Genomic DNA, 18,936 nt, shown 5'->3' on the forward strand with positions numbered 1-18,936 from the left:
TTTTGCTAACATTTTTCTTGCTATGTGGGACAACGCCAGCATGTTTACATTTGAGATTTTTAGCATTGAACTGTGCCTACTTCAGATACCTGGACAGTGTTCTAATTTTATGGAAAGGAAGTGTTAAGAATAAGAACACTTTTTTGAACTGTGGCAAACACCCACAACATTTCACAAGTTCCCTTATACTCTCAATATGGCTTTTATTAATTATTTACACATCACACTTGGAAAATATTCCATTTAAGGTTGTTATACCTCTACAATCTATGTAAAGGAAACTTTTACAAATACATACCTAGACTTCTATAGTTGCCATCACCTATTCCAGAAGAAGTCAGTAGTCAAGGGACAGATGTTTAAGCTTTCACGTCTTGTCTCCAATGACTCTGACTTCGACTTTGAATTACATTATTTGATGTGTTTATTACCCTATTGATTTTTTTTTGAATAAGATCAAGACCAGTGTGGTAGAACAGAGAAAGGACCATTTTGCTCCCATTCTTTGTAAGTTGCCCCCAGTTTGAACTCCTAGCACCAGTTATAATATCAGCAGTGGTACCCCAATTTTCAGTACTATTCATAGTAATTTAGCTGATAGTTGGAACCAATGTATGTTCATTATTCCCTTTAGTGATACCACCTGCTGTTATGTTAACATTGTTAGATCCTTTTAGGATACTGTTTTTAGTGAAGACCTCAAGAAATTTCTTGGTGAAGCACCTATGATTATTCTAGAGGGAGGAATATAAAGGAGATATTGGAATTTGGTTTCAGGAAAGGGATCTGGAGTCACAGCCACATGTTTAAACATGGTTCCTACAAATGGTGCTGGTACATTCATGAGGGGCCCTATGCTGTTGTCCACAAAGATATTAGGACTATTCCGTGTCCAGGTAAAGTTAATTGAAATACAACATTTATAGTTTATTTGGCTTTGTGGAACTCCTGCAATGCATTTTACATTGGTAAAACTAACAGGAGACTAAAGGACAGGATAAGAGAACACAGTAACAATATTAAAAAGAGGAAAACTACTAATTCCTAATTTCGGCATTCTGCCTTATGCTCAGAATTTAGTAAATTTACTTTTTTTGTTATTGATAGGTCCTTGTTTCCCCTTTCTGTTGGGATTTGAAACTTTATTAGAATTTAAGGAGTTATGTTGGCAGATAAGGTTCAATGTGCTATTTGCTCCTGGCATTAAAGAGTCCATGTTTATTTCAAGTCTTTTAAAAATAAAATCAGCCATTATTTGATTTATTTTTAATTCACTGCAGTGGGCAAGTTTATTTTGTCTATTATAGTGCTATGTCAGCATTTTTATATTAGTGGTATTAGTGTTATTTATATTTATATGCATATTATGAGCTTTTTGTATATATTTTTCATATATATTTTTAATACATCTTCATTTACATTTACATTTTTATATTTTTATTTATATATTGTATCAGTTTCCTTGTCCATTGTGTTGTCTGTCAGGTTTGCATATATATTTTTCTGCATATATTTTTCTACCCCTGTAATGGTAGCCAGTTTTACTATTTTTTTATCTGTACTGCTTCATTGCTTCAGGTTAATTGATTTTCAGTTTTTGATTGGGTTATCAGTTGTATATATTGTGAATGATTTCTCCAATTTGTCAGTCTGAAGAAATCTTTTTAGACGAAAGTGCTCAGTTTTCTCAAGTTTGCCCCTTAAAGTGTTTAAAGGTACATGAGTTTGTTGGCCAGTGGCATTTTTTATTTTTATTTTTGTTGTAGTTATGATTGATACTTCCCTCACTGGCAAACGTTTTGAGCACTGACAACCCAGTACCATATGACCACTACGAGCATGGTTGCACTTCCCCCTCTTCTATTATTGGATATGTAAAGGGGTTACAAAAGGATAAAAAAATATATAAAACACACATTGAATAAAAGTATAATTGGAGTTGTACAGTGTATTGCCACAAACTGCTGGCACACCCCATTGCCCGGAGTGTTGTTTCTGCAACACTTTTACATTTTAAGGTGCTTTTCCTCAGCATCTGAAAAGTAAAGCATGTACTGTTAAATATATTTGTGCATTTGTGTAGATATTATAAGTCAGTAATACTAACCAAACAAAAGAGTCTTTACATTGATTGTCTGTACTACTTTCCTTCCACACCTTGGCTATAAGATGATAAAGTCCTTGGCTTTAAGACAGGGGTCTACAAGTTCCTCAGACTTGGGCATGTGTAGTAGATATGGTAATATACCTTCAGACAGACAGAATATAAGCCATACAATTGTCTTTATGATCGTTCCATATCTTCTTTCATTTTTTTTTTCTGAAAAATGTGCAATAACTCAGACTTGAAAATTACTGCACTCATAACTAGGAAATCAAAATGTAAGAAAAGAAAGTAACAGTATCTCATCATATTGGGGTAACCCCTCCCACCCCAACTTAGTGGTAATATCAAACATCTCAGGGAATCCTTCAGAATTAGATTAAAAATGATAGTTTATGTTATTGTTATTTCATTGTCACTACTGTTGTTTATTCATTTGGTTAAGTCTGACTGTTTGTGACCTCAAAGACATTACGATTGCAGGCTTGGCTGTCCACCACTGCTTCTTTAAAATCTTGTAAACTCATGTTTATTCCTTCAGAAAAAAATGTATTTGTCTAGCTTAGCCTTTTCCACTCTCTTGCTTTTACTTTCAGTCCTTCACAGATTCATTGCCCACTCTATTGATTTCTGTCTTTGTATTATGTGACCACAGTATTCAATTTTTATTTTGCTATCAGACTTTAGAGTGAACTGTCAGGATTTATTTCTGTAAGTAATGACTTACTATTTGAGTTAAATTTTGTTATTAGACTTTACAGTGGACAGTCTATGTATATTTTCAGTCCTATGAATTTACAAAAGTTTTTTTTCTAATATCACATTTCATAAGTATCACACTTCTGTGCACATCCTTAATTTCAGTCCGACTATCACAGTCACATACTATTACTGATAATTCCATAACCTTGATTATATTGATCTTTTTGACAATATGATATACTTCCTCATCAATAAAGTGCCATAGCTTTCTGCTCAAGGTGCAATCACATTATTATTATTATTTTTTTAATTTCAGGGCTGCAGTCACCAAGTCGCCATATGCAGAGAACGTTAAGCCTAAGGCAATCAAATCTTTCACCATCTATAATTCTTGCCCATTTATTTTCAAGGCTAGATGACATGATCTTTTTCTTATGTTGAGCAGAAACCCCCCTTTTAAATACTTTGAATTTTCTAGTCTAAACTTCATCAACAGGCTCTTTAAGTCCTTCTTACACTTAGCCTTCAGAATACTACTGTCTGCATATCTGAAGTTTTGCCTGGAAGTTGTAATTCCAGTATGTTGATCAAACAACCTAGTATTTTAGGTGCATAGACAACTACTAGGCTATCAATCTGCAGACTATTGCAAATCTAACCACTAATTAGAAGCCAGAATCAAACCCTGCACCTTGTATCTGTGAGGTAAATACCTTAACCTTTATGTCAACTGACCCACTTCCTTTATGATATAGTCAAAGAGTATAAATTAATTAACTAAAGTATAATATATAGCTGTGCTTCACTTTTACCCCTAGCTTGAAATAATCAATTATTCTATATACACTTGCAAATTTACTTCTTAGACTGTGTACAATTTCCTTAAGGAATGAATTTGATAACCCATTATCCAAATTTCCTGAAGAACTTGCTTTAGTTTGTTATGGTTTATACAATCAAAGGCTTTAGACTAGTTGTAAAGCAAACATATGTATGTTTCTGGTATTATACTGCAGATATTATCAGTTTTATCTCTGATGCCTCTAATGCTTCTAAAAAAGATTGTACATCCAGACGTTTTCAGGCTATATATTGCACAAATGCTGAAGTGTAACTTGCATGATTGTAAGCATATGTCATTTTTTAGAGTTTGAATGTAAATTTACCCCTTTCCTTTCCTGTTGTCACTGTTGTGTTTTTCAAATTTACGAGCAAATTGTGAGCAACACTATAACAATATAATCTTAACAATACAACTGCAATTTCATCACTTCTCACAGCCTTGCTATTAATGAGGATATGTTAGGTCTACATGGCTTTACTCTCTGGAATGGCTATCTTTAAATCAGATAACATATTGTGTTTATCACTGCTGTTATGACTTTTCTTAAGTACCTCTTTGTATACTTCTTCAGCTCATTTTTTAAAAGTTCTGTTCCTTCCAGGTACCTTCCATCGCTATTTTTATCATGATAGTTTTTACATGAAAGCTTACCCCAATTCTTGAAGACAATTCTTGTATTTAACATTCTTATCTTCTTCCATATCTTTCCACTTACTCACTTAAGTATGCCTTCTTAGTTATTTGACATTCTCCAAAACACTAGATTTAAATGAATGCATTTGTCACTAACTTCATTGCTTTTTGTTCTCTCTCCTTATTTAGCCAGATCTAAAGCCATCTACAGATAGCCCTTTGTCTTCTTAATCTTCTTCCCATTTGCAATACATTTGTTTCCATCTCCTAGACAATGTTGCAAACCTGGTTCTATAAGTTTGCAGGCACTCTATCCACCAGGTGTAATCCTTTAAATCTGTTCTTTACCTCCACTACACTTTCATACTGCATATTATCGAACTTGTAGCTAGTTGGTTATTGGGCTTTTCTTGCTTTTTTCCTATCATTCAAAGCTTTACAGTGAAATGCTGATCGCCCAACCCGCAGTCTGCTCCAGGTTTTCTTTTCACAGATATGTATGACACTCTTTTATTTCTGACTGTAAAGTATATAGTCACTCTGGTTTCAGTACTGACCATATGGTAACTTGTCAATATAAAGCCCTCTCTTAGGCTGTTGAAATAAATTATTTGCTGAAACCACTGAGTTACTTAGGCAAAGTTCTAATAGTCTGATCCTCATCATTTTGTACTCCAAGGACAGACTTACCTATTATTCCAGCTTTAGTATCTTTGACTACCAATTTTATCATTCCAGTCACTGATGATAAATGTAATATCTATCTAAACATCTAAACACACACACATACACACACACATACGCACACACGCACACACGCACACATGCACACACACACACACACACACACACACACACACACACACACACACACACACACACACACACACATATCTATCTACGTAGACAGACATAGATATATATGTTGTAAAAAACTGAAAGGCTGACAAACCAGCCAGATAGAATCTTGTAAATAAGTCTATGTGATTTGTAAACATTAATATAATCCACAGGCTGATTTTACAAATGTAAAAGAGAACTATATGTTAAGATTAAACTAAATGTTGCACTGAGCTTCAAAAATGTAATCACAGTGCATTCTGCTGGAAGAAAGCTGATAAGTAAAGCATTGTATGACTGTTTGATCTCAAATTCAGAGATGTGATATCTGGGCTAAGACATTCCTTCTATTGAAGAAGACTGTTTATATTAACAGACGAAAAGCGCTTTACACTTGGATTTGTTGATTCTTGTTTTTCGGCTTATTTTTGGACTTTTTTCCATCACAACATTGGTTTTTAAAGGACATTGATTTTATTAAATACTTGTTTGTGGACGCTGGCATTTTTCCTGAGCCGATTTTCTTGTTTTTCACATTCCTTCTATTGTTTGGAGACCAGGGTTATTTGCTAAATTTTACATGTATAATGTCTTTTATTGCTGTGGCTCCTGCAAGTGCAGGATTACAAAGATATGTTAAACTCTGAGTTTATGTTAGCCTGGGAAATTAAACCAGAGAAGTGTCAAGAATGATGTAATGTAAAATGAGTCAGCAGTGATGTATTATCAATTTAAGACTTTCTCAGAGAGAGAGAATTAGGGCATTTTGGATTTTGCCTGAACCTGACCACATCAACTCACCAGTACTCTGCCTTTGCGCTGTATGTATGTACATTATTTAGAACATTGTTTCTCTTAGAAATAGGTAGAAAATAGTAAGATTAGACTAGCTGTTTTGTATATTTATGTCAGACTATTCTACATTATTATTTTAAGCATTTTCCTGTGATGCCTGAACTCTTGACTAGCACTGTGTGGAATTGAGGAAATTTGTCTTGTGTTTTCATTATTTATTATTAAATATTTTTAAATCTTTTAACTGTGGTTGTTTTGCTTAAAGACAATTTAAGCTCTAGAGTACATTGCATGTATATAGTGATACTGTCTAAGCCACTCCAATAAGCCTTGCTGTTCGTCATACTTACTAATTGGATAATAATAATATTGCACAGTAAAACTGCACACCCTTTGATAAGGGCCTTATTAGTAGCTGATATTAGTGATTGGTGGCAGTGATTTCTACCTTATAGTCTGAGCACAGAAGGGGTCAGAGCTAGAGAGCCTGTGCCAGCCTTCCTTCCTCAAGAGTGTATATGTGTTTGTATATAACTCATATCTCAAAGTGTGTGTGTGTGTGTGTGTGTCAGCTACTTGGGCAGGGACACAAAGCACTGGTTGGACAGAGAGGGTGGTGGGGGTTTAGCTTAAACTAGGCTGAGACCTGTACCCTATAGCTGTGCCAGTGGGAAGTCTTACTGGAGATCTGTAGAGAAAGAGGGAAACCAGCCCCGGACTGATTGTGATCTCTGTGTGCTCATAAGGGAAATTGTACTTTACTGTGTATGTACCTGTTATCCTTCCCAATGTGCATGCCCCTTATTTGTGCTAGTGGTGAGGATTGAGGCTCCTTGATTACTGGGCTAGTGCATGGGCATCACATATTAATTGGTTGGCAGTGGTGGGATATTCACACCACATATTAACTGATTGGCAATTGGCTTGTAGTGGTGTGGATAGTGAATTCCTGTAGCTTGTGTACAGTGATCACTGAAGGTGTTTTTGTACTCTAAATCAGCCATGCAGTGAATATTAAGAGTTCAGATCACAATTGTTTTATTTCTTTAGTTAGCTTAGTTAGTCAGGGAGAGCAGGCAAGCATGTCAGCAGAGGAGTATGGCAAGCTGACAAGGAGGCAGTTGGCTAAGATATGCCAGGCTATGAAACTGGTGCATGGAAACCTGATTAGGGCAGACATGATTGTAGCTTTGGTCACAGCTGCATCAGAAAACAGCAATCAGGAGAGCGATCAGACTGGCTGTGGAGGTGTACAACAGTCAGAGAATGGACAGCTCAACCTTTCTGCAGTGGATGTAAAAATCCATCTGGAGCTAAAGAGACTTGAGTTGGAGGCCAGGCATTTGGAAACAGAAGCAGCAGAGAGACTGAGATATCTACAGGCTGAGGAGAATGAGAAACTGCTATGTCTAGAAGCTGAGGAGATGAAGAGGCAGAGGCATCATGAAAAGGAGATGCTGACTCTTCACCAGACTCATGGAGGTAATGGGGAAGGGAGTAACTGGTCCCTTGAAGCACAAAAGGTCAGTAAATTTCTTCCACAATTTGGAGAAAGGGATAACTTTTGATAGTTTCATTCATATGTTTGAGAGGGTATGTAAATAGTATGATGTTGACCAAATGCTGTGGGTATGGTTCATGAACCCCTTACTCCATGGTTAAGCTGTAACTGTGCTGTCTAAATTATATGATCATGATTTTTTTCATTATAATGCTGTAAAGAATTGTTTGTTAGAATATTTTAAGCTAACACCTGTAATGCATAGGAAAAGGTTTCAGGAGCACAGACACAAGGCATATGAAAGTGTGTGTGAATATGTTGCTGAACTGAACACTTATTTTCATAGGTGGGTGAGTGGATGTCAGGTCACCACTTTTGAAGGACTGGCAAACCTTTTAGTGAGGGAACAAGCCCTTAGCACGTTGCCAGAGGACATGAGGATTTGGTTAGCTGATAGACAATGTGCTATTTCAGATGAGTTGAGAAAGAAGGGAGACCTATACCTAGCAAGCAGGCCATCCCTGCACAGGAAAAGGACCCCAGTACTACTCATGGGTCTAAAGAAACCCATGGCGGGCAGCCCAGACTGCCCCAACAGAATCTGCCAGTAGCAGGGGAATCTACTAGTACAGCTACATGTCCAGGATCTAGGGTTAAATGTTTTGAATGCAACCAGTGGGGCCATGTGGCATATAGATGTCCACAGAAGCAAGGTGGTAAACAAAAGTTGAGGGAGCCAGTAAGTGGGAAAGACAAAATGCCAATAGTAGGTTGTTTTGAGACAACAGGGGCACCAAACTACCATCCTGTAGGTGTCCTGACAGGGAAGGATTTTGATAATACAGTACCATATATTCATGCAGATACACACAGTCAGGCTTGGTGACAGGCATGTGGATCTGGTAGCCTGGGGTAGACCCAGTCAGACTGCATACTTGTAACCAGGACTGGTGATGTAGTTGCTTCAGGGAGAGAGCTACTCTGTAGCAGTGAGACTGAAGGTGAGCTTTTGGGTACTTGTGTTCCCTTGGACAGAGTGACTGCAAGGGTAGAGGCGAGTAGTAGTACCCAGGCTGACAGTGAGACACCACTGTCAGATGATGTCAGACTTCTTGTGGAAGGGGAGCTGGGAAGGGTTACAAAGAGAGAGTTGAGACAGGCTCAGCTCTCAGACCCTACATTGCAATGCCTGAGACAGGTAGCTAGTGAGGCACCTGATTCTCAAGGAAAGGGGAAATCTGTATACTGGGGCAAAACGTTAGGTTACTGTATAGAGAGTGGACCCCTGTGGGAGGGCTAGAAGGTCAGAGAATACAGCAGTTGGTAGAGCCTAGAGCCTACCATCTGGCACTTCTAGCCATAGCCCATGATATTCCCTTTGCAGGTCATATGGGCATAAAATGTACAAAAAAACATATTATGCAGAACTTCTATTGGCCTGGAATTTCCAGAGATGTAACAGGGTACTGCAGGACGTGTGAGCAATGCCAAAAGTTAGACAAGGTGAAAGCTCCTTTGATGCCTTTGCCTATGATTGAGAAGCCATTTCAGAGGGCAGCTATGGATATTGTGGGGCTTCTGAGTACCCCACATTTCACAGGGAAAAAGTATATCCTAGTCATGGTAGATTATGGTACAAGATACCCTGAGGCAGTGGCTTTGTCCTTCATTGAGACAGAAAAGGTGGCAAATGCTTTGTTAGAGATTTTCAGCAGGGTAGGTTTCCCAAAAGAAATACTGACTGACAGAGGTGCCAGTTTCATGTCAGACCTGCTGGTTTGTCTGTGGAAGTACTATGGGGTAAAGCACTTGAAGACCACTCCCTACCATCCCCAGACTAACGGTCTTGTTGAGAGGTTAAACTCTAGAATCAAGTCCGTGCTATAGGCATTTGCAGACCAGTTTAAGAGGGAGAGGGACAAATATTTGCCCCATCTGTTGTTTGCTTACAGAGAGAGTACCCAGGAATCCACAGGTTTTTCACCATTTGAGTTGCTGTATGGGCATAGCATGAGGGGACCTTTAGATTAATTTGAGATGAATGGGAAGGTGAGTGTGAATCTCACAAGGATTCTGTTGTCGCATATGTCCTAAACTTCAGGACAAGGCTCAGGGAACTCATGAGCTTGGCCCAGGAGAACCTGGCAGAAGCCCAACAGCAGAAAAAGGTCTGGCATGAGAGTAATGCTAGAGTTAGCAAGTATGCTGAAGGGCAGCAGGTCATGGTTCTCATTCCTGTCAGACACAACAAGCTGCAATCAGCTTGGGAGTGACCCTACAAGGTGGTAAGAAAGGTGAGTGATGTTAACTACATGGTAGAACTGCTAGGCAGGAGGCAGATGCACAAATTGCACCATGTTAACATGATGAAACCTTACCATGATAGGGAGGCCCTTGTGCTGAGTATTTGCAGTAGATTGCAGGAGGAGTCTGAGGGAGATCTGGTGACGATATTCTCAGTGAGGTTTGGACTAACACCTCAGTGGAAGGGCTAGCAAGGTCCCAGCAGCTATACCCTACCCAGGTTCGAGAAATCCAAGCAGTGTTACAGTAGGTTGGGGACATGTTCACTGGGAAACCAGGGTACACCCACCTGGTGCAGCACCAGGTGGATACAGGACCCCAAAGGCCTATTAGGCAGGCCCCTTATGGGGTGCCTGAGAGTCAAACAGACTCTGAGGGAGGAGATACAGGCAATGTTGGAACTAGGGGTAATTCAAGAGTCTAACAGTCCCTGGGCCTCCCCAGTGGTGCTGGTGCCAAAGAAGGATAGCAATACCAGGTCCTGTGTGGACTACAGGAAGTCACACAGAGACAGATGCTTACCCCATGCCTAGGACAGATGAGGCCCTAGAGCAGCTGGGTAGGGCTAAGTATCTTACCACCATTGATCTTACCAAGGGCTACTGGCAGGTGCCCTTGACTCCCAGTGCTAGAGAGAGGTCAGCCTTTGTGACTCTTTTTGGCTTGTATGAGTTTACAAAGATCCCCTTTGGGATGAAAAATGCCCCAGTGACTTTCCAGAGGTTCATTGATCATATCTTAGCAGGAACAGGAGGGTTTGCCTTTGTTACCTAGATGATATTGCCATCTACAGCCATTCCTGGGAAGTCCATCTTCAGCATGCCAGGGAGGAGCTGGGCAGACTACAGAGGCCAGGGATGACCATTAAGCTGAGCAAATGTCAGGTGGGTATGACAGAGGTCTCTTACCTGTGACATAGAGTGGGGAGTGGTAAGATTAAGCCAGAACCTGCCAAAGTGGAAGCCATTTAGGCATGGCCTGCACCTGTTACCAAAAAGCAGGTGAGGGCATTCTTAGGGACAGCAGGGTATACAGAAATCTCTTCCCCATTTATAGTACCATAGCTGTTCCACTCACAGACCTGACAAGGAAAAACAGGTCAGATAAGGTAGTGTGGATCACAGCATATGAGCAGGCATTCCAGCAGCTTAAGGAAGCTTTGGGAGGACTCCCTGTGTTAGCCGGTCCAGATTACAGCAAATCATTTGTTGGGCAGGTGGATGCTTCAAACCATGGGGTGGGGGCTGTACTTTGCCAGATTTCTTCAGAGGGAGAAGAACACCCAGTGGTTTATCTCAGTCATAGGCTCCAACCCAGGGAGGAATGCTATGCAGCTGTAGAAAAGGAATGTCTAGCCATAGTGTGGGCACTGCAGAAACTTCAGCCTTTTCTGTATGGAAGGAAATTCACTGTAGTTACAGATCACAATCCTCTAACATGGTTACACTGAGCAAGCCAGCAAAATGCTAAGTTGCTATGATGGAGCTTAGTGTTGCAAGTATATGATATGTCAGTGCAGCACCGCAATGGGATTAGCAATGCCAACGCATATGGGCTCTCAAGACAGGGAATGCAGTAAGGTATACTCATTTAGACCTAACCCTCTCAAACAATGTTTCTCAAGAGTCACTTGAAAAACAGCTTGAGTTCTCAGGGAGAGAAGAAATGAGAAAAACTGAAAGGCTGCCAGTTCAGCCAGATATAATCTTGCAAATAATTCTATGTGATTTGTAAATATTAATATAATCCACAGGCTGGTTTTATAAATGTAAAAGAGAACTATATGTTATGATTAAACTATATGTTGTACTGAGCTTCACAAATGTAACCACAGTGCGCTCTGCTGGAAGAAAGCTGACAAGTCAAGCATTGTATGACTGTTTGATCTCAATCTCGGAGATGTGATGTCTGGGCTAAGACATTCCTTCTACTGTTTTCAGACCAGAGTTAATTGCTAGATTTTACATGTATAATGTCTTTTATTGTTGTGGCTCCTGCAGATGCTAGATTACAAAGATATACATGTATAATGTATTTTATTGTTGTGGCTCCTGCAGGTGCTAGATTACAAAGATATGTTAAACTCTGAGTTTCTGTTAGCCTTGGAAATAAACCAGAGAAGTGACAAGAATGATGTCATTTAAAATGAGTCAGCAGTGATGTATTATCAATGTAAGACTTTCTTAGAGAGAAAGAGAATTAGGACATTTTGGATATTATCTGAACCTGAACAAATCAACTCACCAGTACTCTGCCTTTGCTCTGTATGCATGTAAGTTATTTAGAATATTGTTTCTCTTAGAAATAGATAGAAAGTAGTAAGATTAGACTAGCTGTTTTCTATATTTATGTCAGACTATTTTACAGTATTGTTTTAAGCATTTTCCTGTGATGTCCGAACTCTTGACTAGCACTGTGTGGAATTGAGGAGATTTGCCTTGTGTTTTTATTAATTATTATTAAATATTTTTAACCCTTTCAACTGTGGCTGTTTTGTATAGACACTATTTAAGCTCTAGAGCACATTGCATGTATATAGTGATAATGTCTAAGCCACTCCAATAAGCCTTGCTGTTCGTCATGCTTACTAATTGGATAATAATAATATTGCACAGTAAAACTGGACACATTTTGGTAAGGGCATTATTAGTAGCTGATATTAATGATTGGTGGCAGTGATTTTTAGCCTGGGCACAGAAGGGGCATAGCTAGAGACCCTGTGCCAGCCTTCTCCAAGAGTGTCTGTGTGTGTGTTTATAGCTCATATCTGAAAGTGTGTGCATGTGTCAGCCACTTGGGCAGGGACACGAAGCACTAGTTGGCTAGAGAGAGTGGTGGAAGTTTTAGCTTGACCACTAAGCTGAGACCTGTACCCTATAGCTCTGCCAGTGGGGAGTCTTATTGGGGATCTGGTGAAAAAGAGAGAAACCAGCCCTGGACTGACTGTGATCTCTGTGTGTTCTTAAGGGAAATTGTCCTTTACTTCCCAATGTGCATGCCCCTCACTGGTGCTAGTTTTGAGGATTGAGGCTCCCTGATTACTGAACCAGTGCACGGGCATCACATATGCATGCATAGTTCCCACAAATTTCAGCTAATCCACATGTAGCTGAATCACAAATGATGGTATGGTTTATAATATTGGGGTAGTTGATGTTACAAGTTAATGAAGTCTAGACTCTCAGTAACACTGTGTGTGTGTGTGTGTGTGTGTGTGTGTGTGTGTGTGTGTGTGTGTGTGTGTGTGTGTGTGTGTGTGTGTGTGTGTGTGTGTGTGTGTGTGTGTGTGTGTGTGTGTGTGTGTGTGTGTGTGTGTGTGTGTGTGTGTGTGTGTGTATGTGTGTGTGTGTGTGTGTGTGTGTGTGTGTGTGTGTGTGTGTGTGTGTGTGTGTGTGTGTGTGTTTGTGTGTGTGGACAATATTTTTTCAACTGTCTTCATCAGTCTGCAATAACTTCAAGACACATTAATAAATAGCTATTCTGCAATATTACAAAGGTATGTTTACTATTATAGCCTTTTCAAAAATATTGAAAGACAAAGCAGTTGAGCTGTCTTTCTGGGTAAAATTCTAATCAACAGGTCTATTCTTTCTTAACTCATTTAATCTATCCAGGCCAATCACTATATGTTATTAGCAGGAGGAGTACAAACATAATCAATTTGTGGTTTCAAATTGCCTAGGTTGCAATGGCATCATATCTCCACTTTCCTGTGCTCTGCGCAATCTCCCATAAAGTATTAAAATCACTATAAAAACCTTTTCTCTTGAAATCCAACAATTAATGCATCATACTATTTTGTCAAGTTGCATAATTCTTTTGCGTGAACAGCCGTGTTTGGGTATTGTCCCTTGGCATATTTCCACCTACATTTAAATTCTGCTATAGCATCATGCAAGGCTATCAATTTTCTGTCCTTTTGTTTTGTTTTTGAAATGCCACCTACTATATTTGTTGCTCCGGTGTGATGAATTTTTCCCATAAAAATAAATAAATAAATAAATAAATTAATAAATAATGCAGCACCTTTTACCATACATAAACAAGATCTGTACAAAGTTTTCCCAACACTGTGTACATGTTGTAGCATTCCTACATGGTAATGAATATTGCATTCAAATTAAGCATGCTAAGGTTAATTAACTGTCTTCTTTACCTGGTAGATCTTCCATAGGCATCCATATTGTTGAACAAAGTATAATAATGTGCAATACCGAATTGTTCAATACGAAGACATATTGTGTTTTATTTATCGGGCGTGGAATCGTCCAACTTTAGAAATCTGTGCAGTTCATAGAGATGCAGTTTCAAGACTGTTTCTTCTGTATGCATGTTTCTTATGTAATAAATTCACCATAGTCCTACCACTTTACTTGCAGTTCTTGGTTTATTGGTGGCCAATGCTTCAATATTGAAATAAGCAATGTTTCTTGGGGGCAGGTTAGAGCTCAGATAATATTCCTTGCTCAGGACTGCATTTGTTAATTTCTAAGACAAGTGCTTTTGTGTATTACAGTACATAGTATGGCAGACTGATGTTTAAATTCACAGATGGAGAGTTGCAGAGTACTATAAATGCATACATGCATCTACTTAATGACTTATAATGCATATTACAAAGGTGAGGCAGGCAGTATCACCTGATGCATTTCTGTACAAATATTTAAATGATAAAGCACATGTGTGACAGATAGCATGCAGTGAGAAATCTTTAGGCCTCTTATGAGATGTTGTTTGGCATGTCAAGGACTGGTTATTGAAACTGCTGTTTGACTTGTGGTTGTATTGCTGTTCATGGGTTGATAGGAGGTTACTAGGCTAACTTCTCTAGAGCCCTTACAAGCCTAGCCATATTTATCCCGAGTTGCCCCAGTTGTTGGTGATTAGGTGAGTGAAATTCTCAGAGGTAAGTGTTTATGGTAGTTAATACTGACTTCCTCTGTCTAGGAGGGACATGGGCACAACCTCCAGGAGTGAATTTGCGGTCACCTATCCATTGATCTAGGTTGCATTTGATGAAGGTCAGAGATGAGCTCTGTTTCATGTGAACTGGAAGTTTTTTGCAGTCTCTTATAGTTGTATCTGTCCCTCAAGCATGACCTGTTCATGTCAGAGGCTAGGCTAAGATCCCCGGAGTGAGTGACCCTTCTGCATTTTGATTTAAGAATGTGCAGCATTTCCATCAGGGCTGAGTCAGAGACAGCCCGTAAGCTAGGCACAGGTTACCCCTTAAAAACCTGTAGGAGACAGAATACAGTGACAGGGTTTTCAGTCTTTCCACATAAGAATTGTTTTGTGTACACTATAATTTCTTGGTGAAAAAACCTCTGTGGTCTCTCCAGTTGTTGCAGGTGTCTGGTTAGGTACATGCAAAAGGGAGCAGTCTACTCAATTATTGGCCTGATGAGGGCTGAGTATAATGGAATTAAAACATCTTAGATCTAGAAGTGATGCCTTTACTTATAAGATGGGCCTCATAGAATAATGTCCTTACTAATGTGGATACATGGTATTTCAGATTGCACTACTTCAATGTGCAGTACTTTACCTATCAGTCTCAGTGCCCAGATCATGTACCACTGTTTCTACACTTGGGTGGGTGTTGTCTATAATATAATTAGTAGAGGTGTCATCTTTCCCAAAGGGAATAATAAGCCATGCTTTTTAGCTTTAATCCATGTCTTTGCTACCAATCATTTGTCTGCATTAAACCTGTCTGCAGTACATTAACATCATTGATGGACTCAATGATTGTTCCCACTTTGCAATCATCAGTGAACTTGGTCAGCCACAGGCCATCCAAGTTTGTATGCACCTCTGAGAAATACATTCTGAACAGTAAGGGGCCCATCAAAGAACCCTGTGGTATGTTACTGGTGACTGGTCTTTTACTAGAGGTGAACTTACCCACTTTGATGTGTCCTGTCAGTGAGCCAGTTGGCTACCCATCTGACAATGTCGGGGTTAATTCCCATTTGGGAGAATTTCTCTATAATACCTGAGTGGGGGGATTGTGTCAAGTGCCTTGGATAAGTCAAGATAGATGGTATGTACTGTCTTTCCCTCTTCCAGGGTATTGGTGACTTTCTTGAAGGTTAACCATGTTTAACAGGCACGATCTACCTTTAATGAATCCAAACTGGGTTGGGTCCAGAGTTTGGAGATTACCTATGTCCTTGTTAATAAGGTCCATAATGATCTTTTCCATGGCCTTGCAGATGAGACTAGTCAAGCTTATAGGCCTATAATTCCCATGGTCATTTGATGGTCCCCTTTGTGTAGAGGGATTGCTGTTTCTGTCATCATTTACACCACAACATAGCCAGTTTGCAGGCTGTGATTAAACAGGGATCCAAGTGGGTCTGCTAGGTTATATGTTTAGCTGTTTAAAGGCAATCTGGGATCCTGATGTGGTCCCATTGATGCTGTGTTTTTGGTCTTGAAGAGTGCCAAGATGACCTGCTCTCTTGAGATAATAGGCAGAGGAATGGTGAAAGGCATACTTTGGAAGATGACTAATAGGGACAGGGAGTGACGTTTGCTCCAAATCTGTCAACTAGCAAGTTGGCTATTACTTCCAGTTGAGCATGGATGCTGCCATCTGTAACCAGCTCAGCACATAGAAGGGTATTCCCTTTTAGATTTTGGATGTAATTAAAGAATGCCTTATGATTATCCTTAGCTAGGGAGAGTATTTTTGCTTTGCAATTAGCTTTAGAGGACTTGACAAGATCTCTAATTTGTTTCTTTAACATAGTGAGGGTTTTCTTTCTCTGCTGAGCCAGTTCCCTCTTGTTCTTGTACATTAGTTTCTTTCTCTTATTGTATAGCCTGTTTATACTAGGGATCCACCAGGGTTACTTGTTTTATTTTCGGCAAGATCTGGTTTTAATACAGTCAAGTACAGCCATTTCTATACAACTGTGTATATTTTTATACAGGGCACTGTTGTACACCTCTGCATAGGAGTCCATGTCATCTGCATTCAAGGGGGCTTTGAAACTTCTTATAACATCACTTAGAAGGAGGTAATTTGTCTTTGAAAAATTCATAAGCGTTTTGAGCCTGATGGGGTATTTAGTCATGTAATAACAATAAGACTGATTTATAGTCTGATCCTACCAGGGAGAACATCATATGGGGAGGGGGGGTGTAATGCTCTCCCATGTTACTGAGTATTATGTCCAGGACATTTGAGTCCCTTGTAGGTGTGCTGACTAGCTGTTCCAGAACATTTGCATTAACAAAGTTCAAGAACCTCTCAGCCAGCATGTTTGTGGTTGCGCATGTTTCCCAGTTAATGGTAGGATAATTAAATCACCCATGAGTAAGATGTTTGGTTGTGTGGTAAGTAACTCCAGTAAGTTCAGGTATGTTATACTCTTTTTCTATTTCATCATGGGGACCTATAGTTAGCTATGATGTGGTAGGGGGCTTTGCCTATAGTTAAGTGGACATGGAGCAGTGCAAAAGAATCATACTGTCTGACCATTCTCAAGCTTTACTTATCCCTAATGAAGATGGATACACCTCCTCCTTTGGTTCTCTCATGCTCAGTTTGCTGTCTGAATGTATGGAAGGCATTGTAGCCCTGCATAGCCAGGGTGCTTTCTGCACCTTTGAAACATGTCTCAGTGACTGCACAGATGTCAGCATCTTCCAAAGTGAGGAGTGCTTCCAAGGAGTGCAGTTTCTTGTTTAGATTCTTAGTATTAAACAGCAGTACCTTGAGTTTATCTAGACAGGATTTTGTTATGTTGGGAGGTTGATTAATTTGACACTTCCTAAAAAAGGCAAAATATGATGACTAATGCCTTTGCCAGTATCTGAAAGCCTACAGGACACAGGTGTAGGCCATCTCTGGCAAAGCATCATAGCCTGTCGATGATGTCTTCCCAGGCGGACAGATATTGGATCCCCTTGGAGTTCCACCAGAAGCTAAACCAACTGTTAAAGTTAGTAATTTTTTGTTTGTATTGTGGAATCATCCTTGGAAAAGGTAGACTGCTGCTTAAGGCTAAGTCTTATACCTGCCTGTGACACATAATCTGATAGCTCAGTCATGTATCTCTTCATATAGTACAGTAAGGTATGTCTCAAGTTATTCATCCCTACATGAACTATGATGGACTCATACAGGTACTTGCGGTTCAGTGTCTTGAGTGCTTAAATGACTTATTTGATCCTGGCACCTGACAGGCAGCTAGCTGTAATCTGCTCCTTATTCAGCCTGGTGAGGGGAACATCCGTGTGTTTCACAATGGAGTCCCCAGCAACCAGTACATTAGGTTTTGTGGTGTTACATCTTATGGGCTTAATTTTTGAGGCACTGATGTGTGTGTTATTATGTGCTATGGTTGTTTTTTTGCACTGTTATGTGTGTACGTGGTTTCTGTTTGGGATGCCTCTGATCTTTTGGTAAGTTACTAGTGAACACCTGCGCATATGTCGGTTTATGTGTTGTGTCCTTATTTAGTGTGGGAAGTGTGTGTGTACTGACAACCTGTTTGGAATTCAATTTGTCCTTATGTGAGAGTCTTGCCTCTAATTTTATTGTGTAACTACATCTCTCACAAAAAGTATTTGTTTGTTTCAGGAGTAAGTGGTTGACAGCATACACGACACAATTGCTACATTGCCTCAGATGCCTATGTCTATCAGTCTGGCCAGTGATATGATGAGAAACTGCCCATCCATGATATCAGGCTCTTACTGTATGTTTTATTAGGGAAAGGAATGGGTTAATTTGACAGGACTTTGCTGGTAACACCGAGACTATAAGATGGACCTATGCTTTGTGCATGCTAAGGTTGATCAGTATAGCAACACTGCTCAGTATGCTTGAAAGGGTTTCACTGACAGCTGTTTAGGAAAAAAACTGAGCTTATAGGCTTTTGTGTCTATACAGGGCACTGCTAACCACCACTGCATGAAGAGCAGCACCACGCAAAACTAAGGCTTAAATACGAGCAAAGAGAAACTAGTTTTAAGCTAACTAACAATCAGCAAAGCATACAATAAGCCTTCCACCAGCAATCCCCAACTCAGACAGATTAGATCAGCACATTTCTGCCACAAGGGTGCAGAAAAACACCTTCTTAATGTAGAATACCTACACAAACTACCTACAACAGCCCAATAACTAACATATATAATGTAATACAGAGCAATTAATTACTTAAAACAGCAGTAGATAGTAAACAACAGTTTTTT

This window comes from Protopterus annectens, chromosome 7.part0 (genome assembly GCF_019279795.1).
Source record: "Protopterus annectens isolate FY-2018-M chromosome 7.part0, PAN1.0, whole genome shotgun sequence".
In the NCBI taxonomy this organism is placed as follows: Eukaryota; Metazoa; Chordata; order Ceratodontiformes; family Protopteridae; genus Protopterus; species Protopterus annectens.